The following is a 15,158-nucleotide window of genomic DNA, read 5'->3' as shown; positions in this document are numbered from 1 at the left end:
TCCTATTCCTTCCCTTTTCTTTTTCCCCAACTGTCCTTTCTAGTAGGAGGTTTTGCTTGCCAGTCTTACTTGGGTTAAGGTGGATAATGTGTGTAATATAAAAAAGTTCAGATTTCTTTGAAAAAGGATGAAAAGGATAAATAAAGCCACATACATCAGTTATAATCTTCAAAAATACAGGATGAGCTTTCCAACAAATGTTACTATAACACTTACTGTTCCCTGTCCAATTCAGACATAGATGCCCTGAGGAAACAAACATGGGGTGGGGGGGAGGGAATAAGATGTGATCATATTAATTATGATTCCACTTATGTGGCTAAGTAGATTTCCAGTCAGACGTAGAGTTGCTTCTTAATTAAACAATTATTTCTTGAGGGCTTGAAGTCTGCCAAACCCTTTCCTAGTCTTTGATTTCATGTGCTCTTTGGGTGATAGTACCATTGTTGCCTTGAGTTTGTTTGAAAGGTTCTTAACAGCAGCTCTCAGCATCATTTGTGAGGCCAGAGTTTAGGAATGTTATTGCATGAAAGCCACTTTCCCACATGCTTGAAAGCCAACACCATGTCTGCCTGCCTGTGTACTGTGTCCACTGGATTCTCTATTACTCTTTTCTTTTCTCCTCCTTCCTTTCTTTGTCTTACTTTCTTGATTAGGTAGAAATAGTACCAAAATCATTTTAATTAAAAAAAATTGGATAGATCAGTGTTTCCCATCAAGACCATCAGCATTACCATAACTTGTGCTTGTTAAAAATGCCCATTCTTGTGCCCTACCCCAGAGCTGAATTTGAGAATTGCCGAATGAGAGTTATACTTGGTTACTATGTTATGTTTAAACTACCAGTGAAATGTGTTTATCTCTCTTTAAATAAAAAGCCAATCTCATTTTCCCCAGAGTTAATGTACTCTGATTAAAAAACCAAAACGAAAACAAGAACATTTCCAAAGAAGCATTCTGGATTAGGTTTCAGAATTTGGGAAACTTTCATTAGATTTTTATTGAAATACAAATTGTTTCATGCACTGTGGATATCCTCATATTATTAATAGAGAAGTATCAAATTCCTTAAAAAAAAAAGTTTAATGATGACCAAAGTCGTTAATTTGTTGTCTTGGTTCAAACTAGTTGTGATTTACAGTGAGTCAGCTGAGTCACAGGGTTGGACTGGGTGGCAAGACTGGGTGGAACCAGGTTCTAGTCTCTGCGCGGCAGCCAAGCCTTTGCAACATTCTGGGCCCCAGTGTGGTCCTCCACCCGGTGACGGATTGTGTGGATATGCTGTGACCTGCCTTCTGGTTCTGACTGAGTCGGACCCTGTGGGAAGAGAAATACAAGATGTGGCATGTGGGCTAGTGTGTTGGAGAGGAAATGTTTTATCTTCGTAGAGGAACTTTTAAACTAAACTGCCTGGAGGTTGAAGTATCTGCAGCCCATTAATCCATAAAGAATAAGGCTATAGATGTTAAAAAAAAAAGTGATTGGGAGTTTCTTGTGCTCATTCAGAACCACAGTCCTGTACCTACCTAAATTCCCGGTTATTGAAACCCAACTGGGAAATGGACTTCCTTAAGGCAAGGACTGTCCTTTGTTTGACACGTTTCATTTGCTATACAGTTACCAGGTACATTTGTACCATTTTATGAATTCTAGTACAAGTGGGTGATGGTGGGAGCAGTGTTTCTTCATATTAGAAGTTACATATTATGTATGTATGTCTTACATATTACCATGACTGGAGCAAAGAAAGCACGCTGTCTTAAAAGATTCATCAGCATTGAACTAATCCAAACAGCTGAAGAATTGGGGAGAAACTGGAGTTTAGTACTTGATTTCTTGCTTGTGCTGTTACATTCTTTTTCTCTCCATGTATGGAGAGAATGATGAAATGATGAATATCAGAGGTGGCAAAGTATATAAAGACCAGTGTTCCTTAAATCTCAGTAATTTATGGACCTCTTTATTTAAAGGAAAAAATTTCTCACAGATCCCCAGTACTGACATAAGTATCTTTATTATGAAGTAGCTTAAATATGCCTGAGCAAAGTGGGTTTTGAGGAAGATGATTCGTTCAAGATTTAGGATACTCTAACACACTTACCCCTAAAGCATTGTAATCCGGACAAAACATTTTTAAGTGTACTTTGGGCATCACAGGAACTAAGACATCTCCAGAATCTCCTACCTCAATTAGATCAATCAACCATCAAAGGGTAACATAGAACCAAAGCTGGGAGCTGTGTGTGTAAACAAACACAAAAGACAGGTTGCTTGAGGGCAAACGCTGATATCATCACTGTGAGGGGAGTGTAAACCTCCCGTTGGTGGCAAGACAGAAGAGCCTGTGTTCCACTAGGACCTGTAAAAGAAGCTGAAGTGGCCCAGGTGCCCATTGGCTTTGGGCAGAAGCAAATGCAAATCTCTGGAGGAAGGCATCACCACTTTAGAGCTTAGGATTCTCCTGACCATGGGATCAACCAACTAGGAGTTCAGAATAATAGCTCTCCAGGCCTACTAGAAAACAAGCCACCAGGAGAGAGAGTTACCAAAAAAGGAATAAAAAAATAATAGATTTATAACCCTGAGATCTTTAGATATTAAAATTATATGATACAAAATCTGAAATAACTGCTTGAAAAATTTAAGAAATAAAATGTTATCACAATTAAGTACAAAAAAGCACAAGATAAAAATTGACCAGGCATATTATTTTACCTTAAAAAAGAAGAAAATCCTGGCCTTTTGCCACAACATGAATGGACTTGGAGGGTATTATGCTAAGTAGAATAACTCAGAGAAAGAAAAATACTGTATTATCTCACTTATATGTGTAATCTAAAAAACAAACAACTAACTCATAGAAACAAAACAGATGGGTAATTGCCAGAGGTGGGTTTGGGGGAAAGGGTGAGTGTAGCCAAGAAACAAATTTCTAGTAATAAGTTACATAACTTCTGAGGATATAACATACAGCTTGGTGACTACAGTTAACAGTACTACAGTTAACAGTAATTATAGTTATCTTTAGTATTGCATATTTGAAGGTTGCTAAGAGAGTATCTTAAAAGTTCTCATCATAAGCAAAAAATTTGGTGTGAGATTATTGATGTTAATTAAACTTATGGTAATCATTTCATAATATATACATACATTAGATCATTATACTGTGCACCTTAATACAATATGTCAATTATATATCAATAAAATGGGGCAAAGAGTACGTACAAGGGCAACATACATCTAGGTGGTGGTAGCGTTGAAAAGAAAGTTGATTGGCAGATTTGGGAAGAAACAAACATGAAAAAACAATACATAGGAAAAAATTATAACTTGAAATAAAAACTCAATACATTAGACTAGAAACAGCTGAAGAAGCAATTAATGAACTAGAAAAAAGGTTTAAAGAAATTAACCAGAATGTAACAGAAATGAGAAGAAAAACATCAAAGTGTAGTTGAAGGACATAAAGGCTACAGTGAGATCTGTTCAGAGTCCCAGAAAGATAATAGAGCAAATGGGGGGAAGAAATATTTTGAAGATATAGTGTATAAATAATTTCCAGAGAGAGTTTTTGAAGGACATAAATGACTAGTGTTCTCTAAATCCAAGTAATTCATAGACAGATAAAAGAAGCACAACATATACCAATATACCAATAAGAATTTTAAAAAAATCCACATCTAGATACAGGAAAACTTCAATACACCAAAATAAAAAAGATAATCTTAACACCCAAAAAAGACAGATTGTTTATAAAGGGAATAATAGATTGACAACTGACTTTTCAACAACAATAATTGAAGCTGGAAAAATATCTTCAAAATGCTGAAAGAAAATACTGTTTATTGTATGTCAGCAAAACTTCCATTCAAGGAAAAGGCAAAATATGTTTTCCAAAAATACTAAAACCATAGCAGACATTTACTAAGAAACTAAAGGGATGTACGTCAGGAAGAAAAAGTGATTGCAGGAGGAAGTGCTGAAGTGCAAAAAGGCATGGTAAAAATAAAGAAATTGGTAAACATGTAGATAGATCTCATTAAAATTAAATAAAATTTAAAATTCAGTTCCTAAGTCATACTAGGCACATTTCAAGGCACATGTGGCTAGTGGCTACTGTATTGAATTACAAATATGGAAGGTTTCCCTCATTGAAGAAAGTTCTGTTGGATAGCCCTGTTGTAGAACAGTGGAAGGGAAATACACTAAGATAATCTCTTTAATTCATTGACTCTAAGATGTCATTGTAAGAGTTACCATTATAGTATATGTAGAAAAAAATTTTAAGGAAAACATTCAAAAAATTTTTTAGATGCCATTTTTAATATTTTTCAAATATTACCTGTGTGAAAATGTGAAAAAATGTGCCTCTTAGAATAGATGCAGTACGGGGTTAGAGCATGAGTGGCTGGACATCCAGGAGTTGTGATCCAAGTAGGTGGGAGGTAAGTACTCGAGAGAGGCCTGTCCTAAAGACAAAGCGAGGTGCATACTTGGCATAGAGAACTTCTCAGTAAGTGTTCGGTGAATGACTGGGTGATGTACTGGATGGGTAGTTGGGATTCATCAGAATAGCCTCGTAGCTTGTCCTGGCAGCACGGCTGAAGTCACCCAGGTTTATATGAAGTTTGAGGAGAGTCGGGATGAAGCCTTTATGAACACCGCTGATATTCTCGTGATCGTGTAGAAAGGAGCCTAGGAGAGAGAACTTTCAGAGAGGTGGGGAAAAACCAGAAAGAACTTGGGCAACCCAAGACTAAAGGGTGAGGAGGTGAGATGCTGGGAAGACTCTGTCAAGATAAGGCATATAAAATACTGAAATCAGCATCAGGCTGCTCTATGTGATAGGAGAAGCATTGAAAAATCCCAAAGGCATGGATCACTATTCCTGCCAGGGCCTCTGAGAAGGCTTCATGAAGAAGGTAATATGTGGGCAGGTCCTTGAAGGACGAATAATGGGCACACCAGAGTAGTAGGGTGGGGCAGTCTAGGCAGATGAGTAACACTAGCAAAAGCATGAAATTGTGAGAAGGTGTGAAGCCCTTGGCAATGATTCCTAACTAACTGGACTTTACTGCGTTTAGCCGCTTTCTGGGTAAAGGTTTATTGCTCATGAAGGTGCATATAGTCCCTAAGGTCAGAATATATACCTCTTACAGATAAGTTGGAATGGAAGAGAATCAAAATAACTGCAGACCTGACTGGATAACTCCCCAGTGCTCTAAACAGACCACAATTTATATATGATTTTCACATCATATCTTAAATTATAGAATTTATTAGAGAATTTTGAGATTTAAGTTCTGTATTAAAAATTTTAATGCCTATGGTATATTATTAAGATAAATAATCCTAAGACATACTTAGACTAGAGAGTGAGAAAGAGAGTTAACTTGCTACAGTTCACCAGAGCAGAATGCTAAGAAAATGTGGGGAAGATAAGACTTGGGTAAAAACCCCATGTCCTTGATTTAAAAGCTCTGTAACACTAGTCAACATATTTGAGCTCTTTATGCCTCAAGTTTCCCCATTTAAAAATAGGTGTAATACATAGTAGGTCCTGCTTCAGGATGGACATGAGGAGTAATGGAGAGTGCTTAGCAAAACAGTTACCCATTATTATAATAAAAATATTGCAATACCTTTTTCTGTAAAGAAGTATACTAAATCCATGGTTCCCAACTGTGGCTGTGCATCAGGCATCAATTGGAGACAGTTAAAAAAATAAAGATTCCTGGATATGTGGACACTGCTCCATGCCTCGTATGTCAGCATACTTGGGCTTTGCATTTTGTATTTTTTGTAGGAATTCCAGGTTTAGGAAAACCTTCCTCTTTCTTCTTCACTATACAAATTTGGGGCATTTGTTCTCACTATTTGTTGAGTATGTGAGCTTTCAGGGTATTAATCCCGACCGATGTGTGGATCTTCACTCTGGACCTTCCTTTCTCTTTCTTCCCCCTTTCCTCATCACCTTCTCATCCATCCCGTCCTGAATTTTTAGGTAGTTGGGCTGACTATGTCCTGGCCAGCCTCATTCTCAGGCCCTTTTTATTTGTTTATTTTTAATAAAACAGATTTAAAAAAGAACCTTTGCTAAGGCAGACATTTGGCCTGTTAAACTGGAACTTCAGTTTAGTTTCTAAAGTAAATAATGCAACATTTTTTTATTCTTTAAAAAATGACTTCGGGAAATGTTTCTAAAAAAACTAATACTCCTCTCATTAAAACTGGGGTTGTTACTGGGTGGATTCCGGTATGTGTTCTTTTTCCTCTGGGTGCAAAAGGCTGGGGGCGGCGGGTGTTCTGCTCCAGGCCAATGCATGCACGAATTGTAATCTCACAGACTGAAAAGCACCTATCATATGATGGCAGTTAATTGGTATATTATAAAATGTGGCCTGGAGATTAAAAGAAGAAATATAAAGTGTTTACTCTATTTAGGTCAATTAGAAGATCCCTTGAAACTTTTGTGTGTGGATGTTTCAGTTTTAAAAAAATCATTGTATTGCAGCAGAAGCAGGCTTGCCACTTACCTCTACTTACTGTATGTATTTTGCATTTCCTATGGAGTGTCAGCTCCATTAGGGCAAAAATTTTGTTCAGGGCTACATCCCCAATACCTAGAACAGTGCCTTGTACATAGTTAATGTTCAATAAATGTATACCAAATAAATGAGCTAACAATTAGACAACGAAAACTGAAAATGATTATTTACCGCTTTTCACTGAGAAACATCCTCCAGGGCTTGTAATGATAACAATACCTGATATTTGGTATTTATATTAGAGGCTGCCTACATGTTCCCATAGCCCCCTGGGTCTCTCACCAATCACACTGCATCCCTTAACCTGGGTCCTTGTGGGAAGGGTCTGGGTCTCTTGTTCCTCGTTGTATTCACAGTGCCGTATCCGGCTGCACTGTAGTTTCACAGTTACAGGCATACTTCTTTATTGCACTTAAAGATATCAAGTTTTTAAAAAATTTTGTAACCACCCTGTGTTGAACAAGTCCGTCAGTGCCATTTTTCTGACATTTGCTCACTTGGTGTCCCTGTGTCCCTTTTAGGTAATTCTTACAACATTTGAAACTTTTTCATTATTATTATATTTGTTATGATGATCTATGATCAGTGATCTCTCATTTTACTATTGCAGTTGTTCTGGGGTGCCATGAACTGTGCACTTGTGACGGAAACTTAATTGATAAATGTTCTGTGTATTCTGATTACTCCACCAACTGGCTATTCCCTGTCTCTCTCCCTCTCCTCAGGCCTCCCTATTCCCTGAGATACAACAATGTTGAAATTGGGCCAGTCAATAACCCTACATTGGCCTTTAAGTGTTCAAGTGAAAGGAAGAGTCACTGTCTGTCACTTTAAATCAAAAGCTAGAAATGATTAACCATAGTGACGAAGGCATGTGGAAAGCCAAGATAGGCTGAAAACTAGACCTCTTGTGCCAGTTAGCCAAGTTGTGAATGCAAAGGAACAATTCTTAAAGGAAATTAAAAGTGCTACTCCAGTGCACACAAGCATGATTTAAAAATTTTATAATACAAAATTATTGCTGATAAGGAGAAAGTTTGAGTGGTCTGGATAGAAGATCAAACTAGCCACCATGTTCCCTTGAGCCAAAGCCTAATCCAGAGCAAGGCCCTAACTCTATTGAATTCTATGAAGGCTGAGAGAGGTGAGGAAGCTGCAGAAGAAAAGTTGTAAGCTAGCAGAGGTTGATTCATAAGATTTAAGGAAAGAAGCTGTCTCCATAACCTAAAAGTGTAAGGTGAGCATCAAATGTTGATGTTGAACTTATCCGGAAGATCTGGCTAAGATAATGAATAAAGGTCCACATTAAACAACACATTTCAATTCAGATGAAATAGCTTTCTATTGGAAGAAGATGCCATCTAGGACTTTCATAGAAGGAGAAGTCAGTGCCTGGCTTCAGAGCTTCAAAGGACAATCTGATTCTCTTGTTAGGGGCTAATGCAGTAGGTGACTTTAAGTTGAAGCCAGTGCTCATTTACCATTCCAAAAGCTCTAGGGCCCTTAAGAATTATGCTGAATCTTCTCTACCTGTGTTCTGAACAGCAAAGCGTGGATGACAGCATATCTGTTTACAAAATGGTTTCCTGAAGACTTTAAGCCCTCTGTTGAGACCTACTGCTGAGAAAAAAAGATTCCTTCCCCAAATATGACAGCTCGTTGACAATGCACCTGGTCACCCAAGAGCTCTAATGGAGATGAACAATGTGATTGATGTTGTTTCATGCCTGCTAACCGATATACATTCTGTAGCCCATGGATCTAGGAGTCATTTCAACTTTCAAGTCTAATTCTTTAAGAAATACATTTTGTAAGGCTATCTAACTGCTATGGATAGTTATTCATCTGACAGATATGGGCAAAGTAAATTGAAAATCTTCTGGAAAGGATTTACCATCCTAGATGCCATTAAGAACATTTGTGATTCATGGGAAGAGGTCAATATCAACAAGAACAGGTGTTTGTAAAAAGTGGATTCCAACCCTGTTGGATGAGTTCAAGACTTCAGTGGACGAAGTAACTGCAGATTTGGCGGAAACAGCAAGAGAATAGAATTAAAGTGGAGCCTGAAGATGTGACTGCATTGCTGTGATCTCATGATACAACCTTAATGGATGAGGAGTTGCTTCTTACTGATGAGCAAAGAAAGTTGTTTCTTGAGATGGAAACTACTCCTGGTGAAGATGCTGTAAATATCGTTGAAATGACAACAAAAGTTTTAGAATATTACATACAGAATATTTAGTTGATAAAGCAGCAGCAGGGTTTGAGAGGACTGATGCCAATCTTGAAAGAAATTCTGTGGGTAGAATGGTCTCAGACAGGATCACACGCTACAGAAAAATCGTTCTTGAGAGGAAGAACTTCACTGTTGTCTCATTTTAAGAAATTGCCACAGCTGCCCCAGCCTTCAGCAACCACCAGTCAGCAGCCATTGGTATCAAGGCAGGACCTTCTCCCAGCAAAAAGCTTTTTGCCAAAAGTTCTGATGATAGTGAGCATTTTTTTTTAGCAATAAAATATTTTTAAATTAAGGTATATACATTTTTAAAGATATAATGCAAGTGCACACAGTGGATTACAGTATAGCATAACCACAACTTTCATATGTCCTGGGACACCAAAAAACTCATTTGACTTGCTTTGTTGGGACATTCCTAGTATTGCAGTGGTCTGGAACTGAACCTGCAATATCTCCAAGGTATGCCTGTAAATATTTGTTGAGTGAACACATAGTGCTTTAAAAATTTCTATAATGCTTTCATATCAGTGGGTAATCCCATGAAGTCAGCTGGTAGTATCACCCCAGTTTTACAAATGATGGAACAAAAGTTAAAAAGAATGAACTTAGTTATCCCAGAAAGCCTTGGGTCCTAAGTAGCAGAGCTGGGACTACTGCCTCTAAATCTGCTATTTCCTTCATCCCTTATTCTTTCCAGAACAACCTTTAAGTAAGCATGAACTCTCCTCTGCCCCCCCCAGTTGAAACCCTCCTCACTGGAGAGCACAACGGGGGAGTTTACTATGTGAAACCTTTTCCAAATTGGCACATCTTCATCACCAGCCACACATTTTGTTGGGTGCCAGTTTGGGTTATTCATAATCGATTCTTTTAAGTTGCCTATGATTAGTATTTATAATTTATATTTATAATTATAACATTATAGTTCTCTTTGAGAAAAAAGTTAAAAAAATATTTCAAAACTATACTCTCCTTTCCCAAGCATTTTAAGATGTAAATCTATCAGTACTGTGAGCCTAAGTTTTTAAAATCAAATTTCCAAAGAGGTGAGAGGAATGTTCTCGAACATGTTTTTGCCTGGTTCTCCTGGTCACTTGAGAGAGAAACTTCTGAAGTTTTGAGGTGGCTTGGCTGGTATTTCTGGAATCAGGCTCAAGAACGAGAAACCTTCCCTATGACATTAGAATAGAAAAAGTAAATGCAGACAAAACATTTAAGATTATGAAATGGTAGCAGTCTCTGGCTGCACATTTTGCCGACAGCATTCTCAGAAGCTAAAGACCCAGCAACGTGCAGCCAAAGTCCCAAGGAAGGAAGGATTTCAAAATCTGTGAATCTGATCTAATTCTAGTTTCTGCTTAGTCTCTATTGAGAAGGGTAATTTGACAGTTTCAGAAGATTTTATCCAATTGGATTAGTAGGTCAGAGTTCATTCTACCAGACTGCTAAATTTGAACGTACTACCATTACCTTACAAATGACTTTAGAATTACTTGAAAAACACTCACCACAAAGCTTTTATTTCATTGTGAAATAGCAACAAGCGCCAAATTCCTTTTGCCTGCTGTAGACATTAACCTTTAGTGTTAGAATTGAGACATAGAAGGGAATAAATAAAACTGCTGTTACTGTGTTTCCTCTAGGATCCAGCCATGGAAATACATGGTGGGGACTTCAGGAGCGGTTTGGGGTGGAAAAAAACGTTGTTTTCTTTTTTTGCTGGGTGCCTGGCTTCTCAGATGAGGCTGGGCCATTGTGTTTGTTCTGGCTCTTCCACTGCGAGAGCACATCATCCCTCGATGTGGCTTTTTTGTTTGTAGCTTCACAGTTCGGGCCTTTGTTGTGCTACTTGCACAGTAGGCAAAGGGTGACGGGGACTGAGCTCAATAAAGGCTTTCAGGGAGGGTTTCTGAGTCTGTCATTGCCATCTGTCCTCTTCTCTCCCCTTGTTTTTCAGGGGAGGGCAAAAAGTTCACATGTTGTGAGAATCTTAGGGTTCTGGTTGGTGTGGTGGGGACACTGTTAGGTAGATGCTGAGAGCAGGGGAGGTGACCCGTATTTCAAACAGAAAAGTTAGAATAGAAAAAGCCTGCTCACTCTTTAAGGTAGTATCAGCTATAAGACATGAAGCATTAGGATTATTTAATTTTATTTTAGTCCTTAGTGACTCAGCTGTTTTCTTAAGTTTTGGAACCGCTAATCTCTCTGCCCTAAAACTTGGGTCATTTTGGAAGGAAGAGGCCAGGACCTGATGCCATAAATGACTTATTTCCGACACTGGAGTGAGCACACATCCTTCCTATCTCTTATAGGAGGCTCTGTGAAAGTGTAATTTATATTGTTGAGAACCTTTTGTCCTGCTTTCAGCAGTGAGAACGTGCTGTTATCAACAGGGCAAGTGCTAGGGCCAGAGAGCTTTCTTTCCGTGTGACAGGCAGTTTCTGGGATCAGGCACCTGCTGCCGCAGCACACTGCAACCATTGTTTCTCCGACTGAACGTGTTCTGGGCAGAGCCACGCCTTTTTTAGCCTGCAGTTGACTCTCTGCTTTTTTTTTTCTGCATGCATTGCATTTTTAGTGGAATGAATTTCTGCTGCTGCTTTTGGTTTTGCTGATATGAATTTAACATGTGTGAGCAGTTCATACAAACCCATATTTTGAGGAGTACCTGCTGAGTGTAGAGGTGGAAAGAGTCAAAAGGGATGCAGGAGATCTGGACTCTCATCCCTGCACCACAGGCTGTGTTGTGTGGCCACAGGAAAGACATTTGACCTTTTTGGGAGTCAGTGTCCTAATTTGTGAACTGAAGGGATTGGATTTCTTGGAGTGGTGGATTATGAAGTCCTCCAGGGTTAAGATTCCACCATTGTGTTTTGTGCTTTCTAGGACGCTAGGAGAAGCAGAAGGGGAGTGTGCCAGGGTTCAGAGGGCTCTGCTCCTGTGATCCCATAGGTAACACCAGGAGGTGCTCTTTTTAATCAAGTGACAATTGTGCAGCAAGGCCAGTGATAGAGGAGTTTGGATGCATTAGGTAAAGGTCTTCTAGTCTCTTTGTGGCAAGTGTGCAGAATAACAAAAATTTCTTATTTCTAAGAAAGTAGTGTTGTTCAGCCCTGGAAGAGTCATTGGACACTTGGGTTTTAAACTTCTTAATTTATTAGCTGTTATTACTCAGCTAAGAGGAAACTCAGAGATCAGGCTAATATAATATAGACATTCTATTTGTGGTTTGTATTCCCATACTACTTAATAAAACCCTTATTTAAAATATTCAAATTCTACAAGCAATACATAGTAATTGTAGGAAATCTGGCAAACACCAAGAAGGAAATACAAGTAGCTTCTAATTCTGCAACTCAGAAATAGCTGTTGTTCAGAGTTTTGTGTGTTTAGATTACACATACTCCGTTGGTAGAACAAAATTGGGATCCTACCATGCGTATATAACCTGGTATCTTGCTTTTTTCCAGCTGTGTTCCTTTTGAGATGATTTTTGAGTATGAAGTTTCAAATGAAGTAGAGATTAATGTATTATTACGCTTGGCACACTTGTGCCGGGGTCTGTTTTGACTTACAGAAATAGAATTGTGGACCCAATACCTGAAAATGATGTTTGTCCTGTTCCGTCTTGAGTAAGTTTTTGATATTTACCATGTATAGATGTCATAACTATTACCATAATTAAGAAATGAAGACTTTTGAATCTATGGGTTCTTAATTGTTCACTAATCACTCTGTAAGGTTCTCTCACTTTAAATTGTCTGTGCGAGAATTGCAAGCTTCAACATCAGTGAGCAAAGTTATTTTAACTCTGTTTTTCTGGATGCCTTGATTCCTCAATCTGTGGCGTGGTGTCTAGTGTGGGCCAGGCCACAGGTTTGGCAGGATGTAGGATAGTGAAGAGATTCTGTATATCACAGTATGTTATACATTTGGTAATAGTTAACGATTCACTTGTTAAATATTGGTTTTGTGTATGTTCCTCTATTAGGAAATGAAAGGTGATTAATTTTCCCTTTGGATTATTTAGCCTATAACATTATCTGTTTCACCATTCCCTTTGCATTGAGAATACAGTTTCAAACCTGAACTACATTGGAATTTTTTATGACCTTCTTCTTATGTGTCTTTTGGTGGTGCCCTTTGAAGTCCTGAAAAGTTTTTATATTTGATTGAGATTAAATCTGGGTTTCATTTTACTTTTTTAAACATATTGAGCAAGTTAGTTTTCTATTTGAGTTCCTAAGGGGAATGATTCCAGCCCTCTGTGTCCCAGGAATTCAGACTGAGCCTTGCCAGAACATTCCTGTGGTTTTCCACAGAGCAGATCAGTGTGTTCATGAAATTTTAGTTGTAGCTTGTGTTTTCTGTGGTTAATTAAAACATCTGGCTTTCAAATTTTCCACAAACAGAGCATAATTGTTTGGCCAAACCTTTTCAATAATGATTAAATATCCTCAGACTATCCCAGCTTGTCTTTAAGCCACCTTATAAACTGTTGTCTCTATGCATTAATGATATTAAATATTTGGAAGATGTTTGGGGTTATCCTGCCAAACATACACTCTTGAGAAAGTGAGAGAGGGTTTGTGACTCTGAGTCCCTGTAACGGCTTCTGGCTTTTGCCCATCCAGGTTGGAGCTGCCGTGGGTGAGCTGTTGTGGTCTGTAGCCAAGCATGCTGTGGTCAGACCTGCCCAGCCGAGGGACAGAAACATTTGCTGGATGGAAAATCCATAAAAGAAAGCTGCTGTGAGAGGCTGAGACAGACGATAACTTAAGCAAAGCCAGGTTGGTACAAGATAAGAGAACTGGATAGAGTGGGTTGGGGCATATAGGGAAAGTTGTTTTGTATATTCTATGAAGTGTTTTTGAAACAGCCCTAAATAATCGTTCCCAGTTATATGAGAGATTCCTAGCATGGTATGCACAGCAGATCTGTCCTGACAAAGCTCTGTGTACAGTGTATTGCTGTCTTCCTCTGTTTTCCTTCCTCCTTGTCTCCTCTGTCTGCCATCCTCTGCTGCATCTTCCTCTCCCCTCTGAAAGAAGAGAGGAAGCTCTCAATGTAAATGTGTAAGATGCCACAACCAGAGGCCACTGGGAGCAGCCTCAGTGATCTTAGCTTTACTTCAGAGAGAGAACAATAGCAAGGTCCTTGCAAAAGGCTGGACTTGTGCTAGCAAAGACTTGCCTTCATTTGGGTCTTTACATGAGGAGTGGTGGGTCCTGGAGACGTGCTCCTTCTCTTGGGCCTTCTGGCTCTGGTTTCCTTGGCGAGATTGCACTTAGTCTTACCTCCTCCCTAACAAAAGACCTAGCAACACATTTTATTTTTGGCAGTGTGTGCATTTGGCATTAAGATACTCATGTAGGACAGAGGAAAAGAAAGGTCCTGAAAATAAGAATATAAATCAATGCAAAATATCCTCACCGCGGACCAGGAGAATGAAACAGCATTGACAGCCTGAGGTGTGGCAGGCTGTAAGGTGGAAAATTATTCGTTCTGAGAAAGTATATTGTACAGGTGCAGACACTGAAGACAATTTCTATTGGATATTCGGTGGGTAACTGAGCATTATATATATTACGCAGTTAATAAATACTCATGAGAAGGGAGCAAGTCAGCAGTCTTGAGAACGTGTGACATAGAGAACATCTGTTGACTTTGCCCACCCAGCATCCTTTTCTTCCTCCTGTCAGTAAATCACCCACGTCTCAGTGGGCAGTCCACCCTTGCTTTATTTTTAGCCTATATAGTCAGAGGAGATGACCCCGCTGCTTCTGTTAGGGTCATGTGACATAAGCTTGACCAATCAGGGTCACAAGAACCAGTTTATGGAGGAGCCCCCAGTATATTCGCTGAAACTATTGCAAAGAAGTTTTTCATTTTTGTGGGTTTGTTAAGCTGGAGCTGATAGTGACCCTCATTGTTACCATTTCTGGCCTTTCTAAGGATGAAGTCAAAAGAGCAGAAATCAGAGCAGGGAGATGGAGGAAATAACATGGGCAGGACACACCCATCCACACACACCCCCTCTTTAAGGCCCCAGATTTAGCAGCACCTACAGCCAGCAACGTTCACTTTCCTGGCAGGTTAGGCAGGTAGTTTGAATTAGGTGCCCATTATTTAGATCCAAAACCATCTGATTGGTAATGCCTTTTAGGTGTGTGATCTTGGTATGAAATGACTGGCATAGTCCCATCTTCCCTGGGCTCACAGTAGAGGATAAGCCAGATCGGTATTCATCTAGCAGGCACACAGGGTGAAAAGTGAATCACTAGAGGTAAGAACTAAGTTCTGTGGGAGTACAGATGGAATTCCAAATTCTGCTGCTTGGTGGAGAGACTAGCAGAGAGAGCTATAAT

General features: G+C 39.1%; 1 protein-coding gene across 7 annotated transcripts in view; it reads left to right on the top strand.

The window, feature by feature from the left end:
* Window positions 1–15,158, top strand: part of APBB2 (amyloid beta precursor protein binding family B member 2) — a 395,114-nt gene that overhangs the window by 59,251 nt on the left and 320,705 nt on the right. For all 7 annotated transcript variants that reach the window (XM_057502175.1, XM_057502176.1, XM_036908553.2 and 4 more), the window contains exon 2: window positions 13,425–13,580. The gene's annotated coding sequence lies outside the window, so the exon portion shown is untranslated. The remainder of the gene's footprint in view (window positions 1–13,424; window positions 13,581–15,158) is intronic.

The sequence above is a fragment of the Manis pentadactyla genome, chromosome 5 (assembly GCF_030020395.1).
Source record: "Manis pentadactyla isolate mManPen7 chromosome 5, mManPen7.hap1, whole genome shotgun sequence".
NCBI lineage: Eukaryota > Metazoa > Chordata > Mammalia > Pholidota > Manidae > Manis > Manis pentadactyla.
This window is presented reverse-complemented; position numbering and strand designations above follow the sequence as displayed.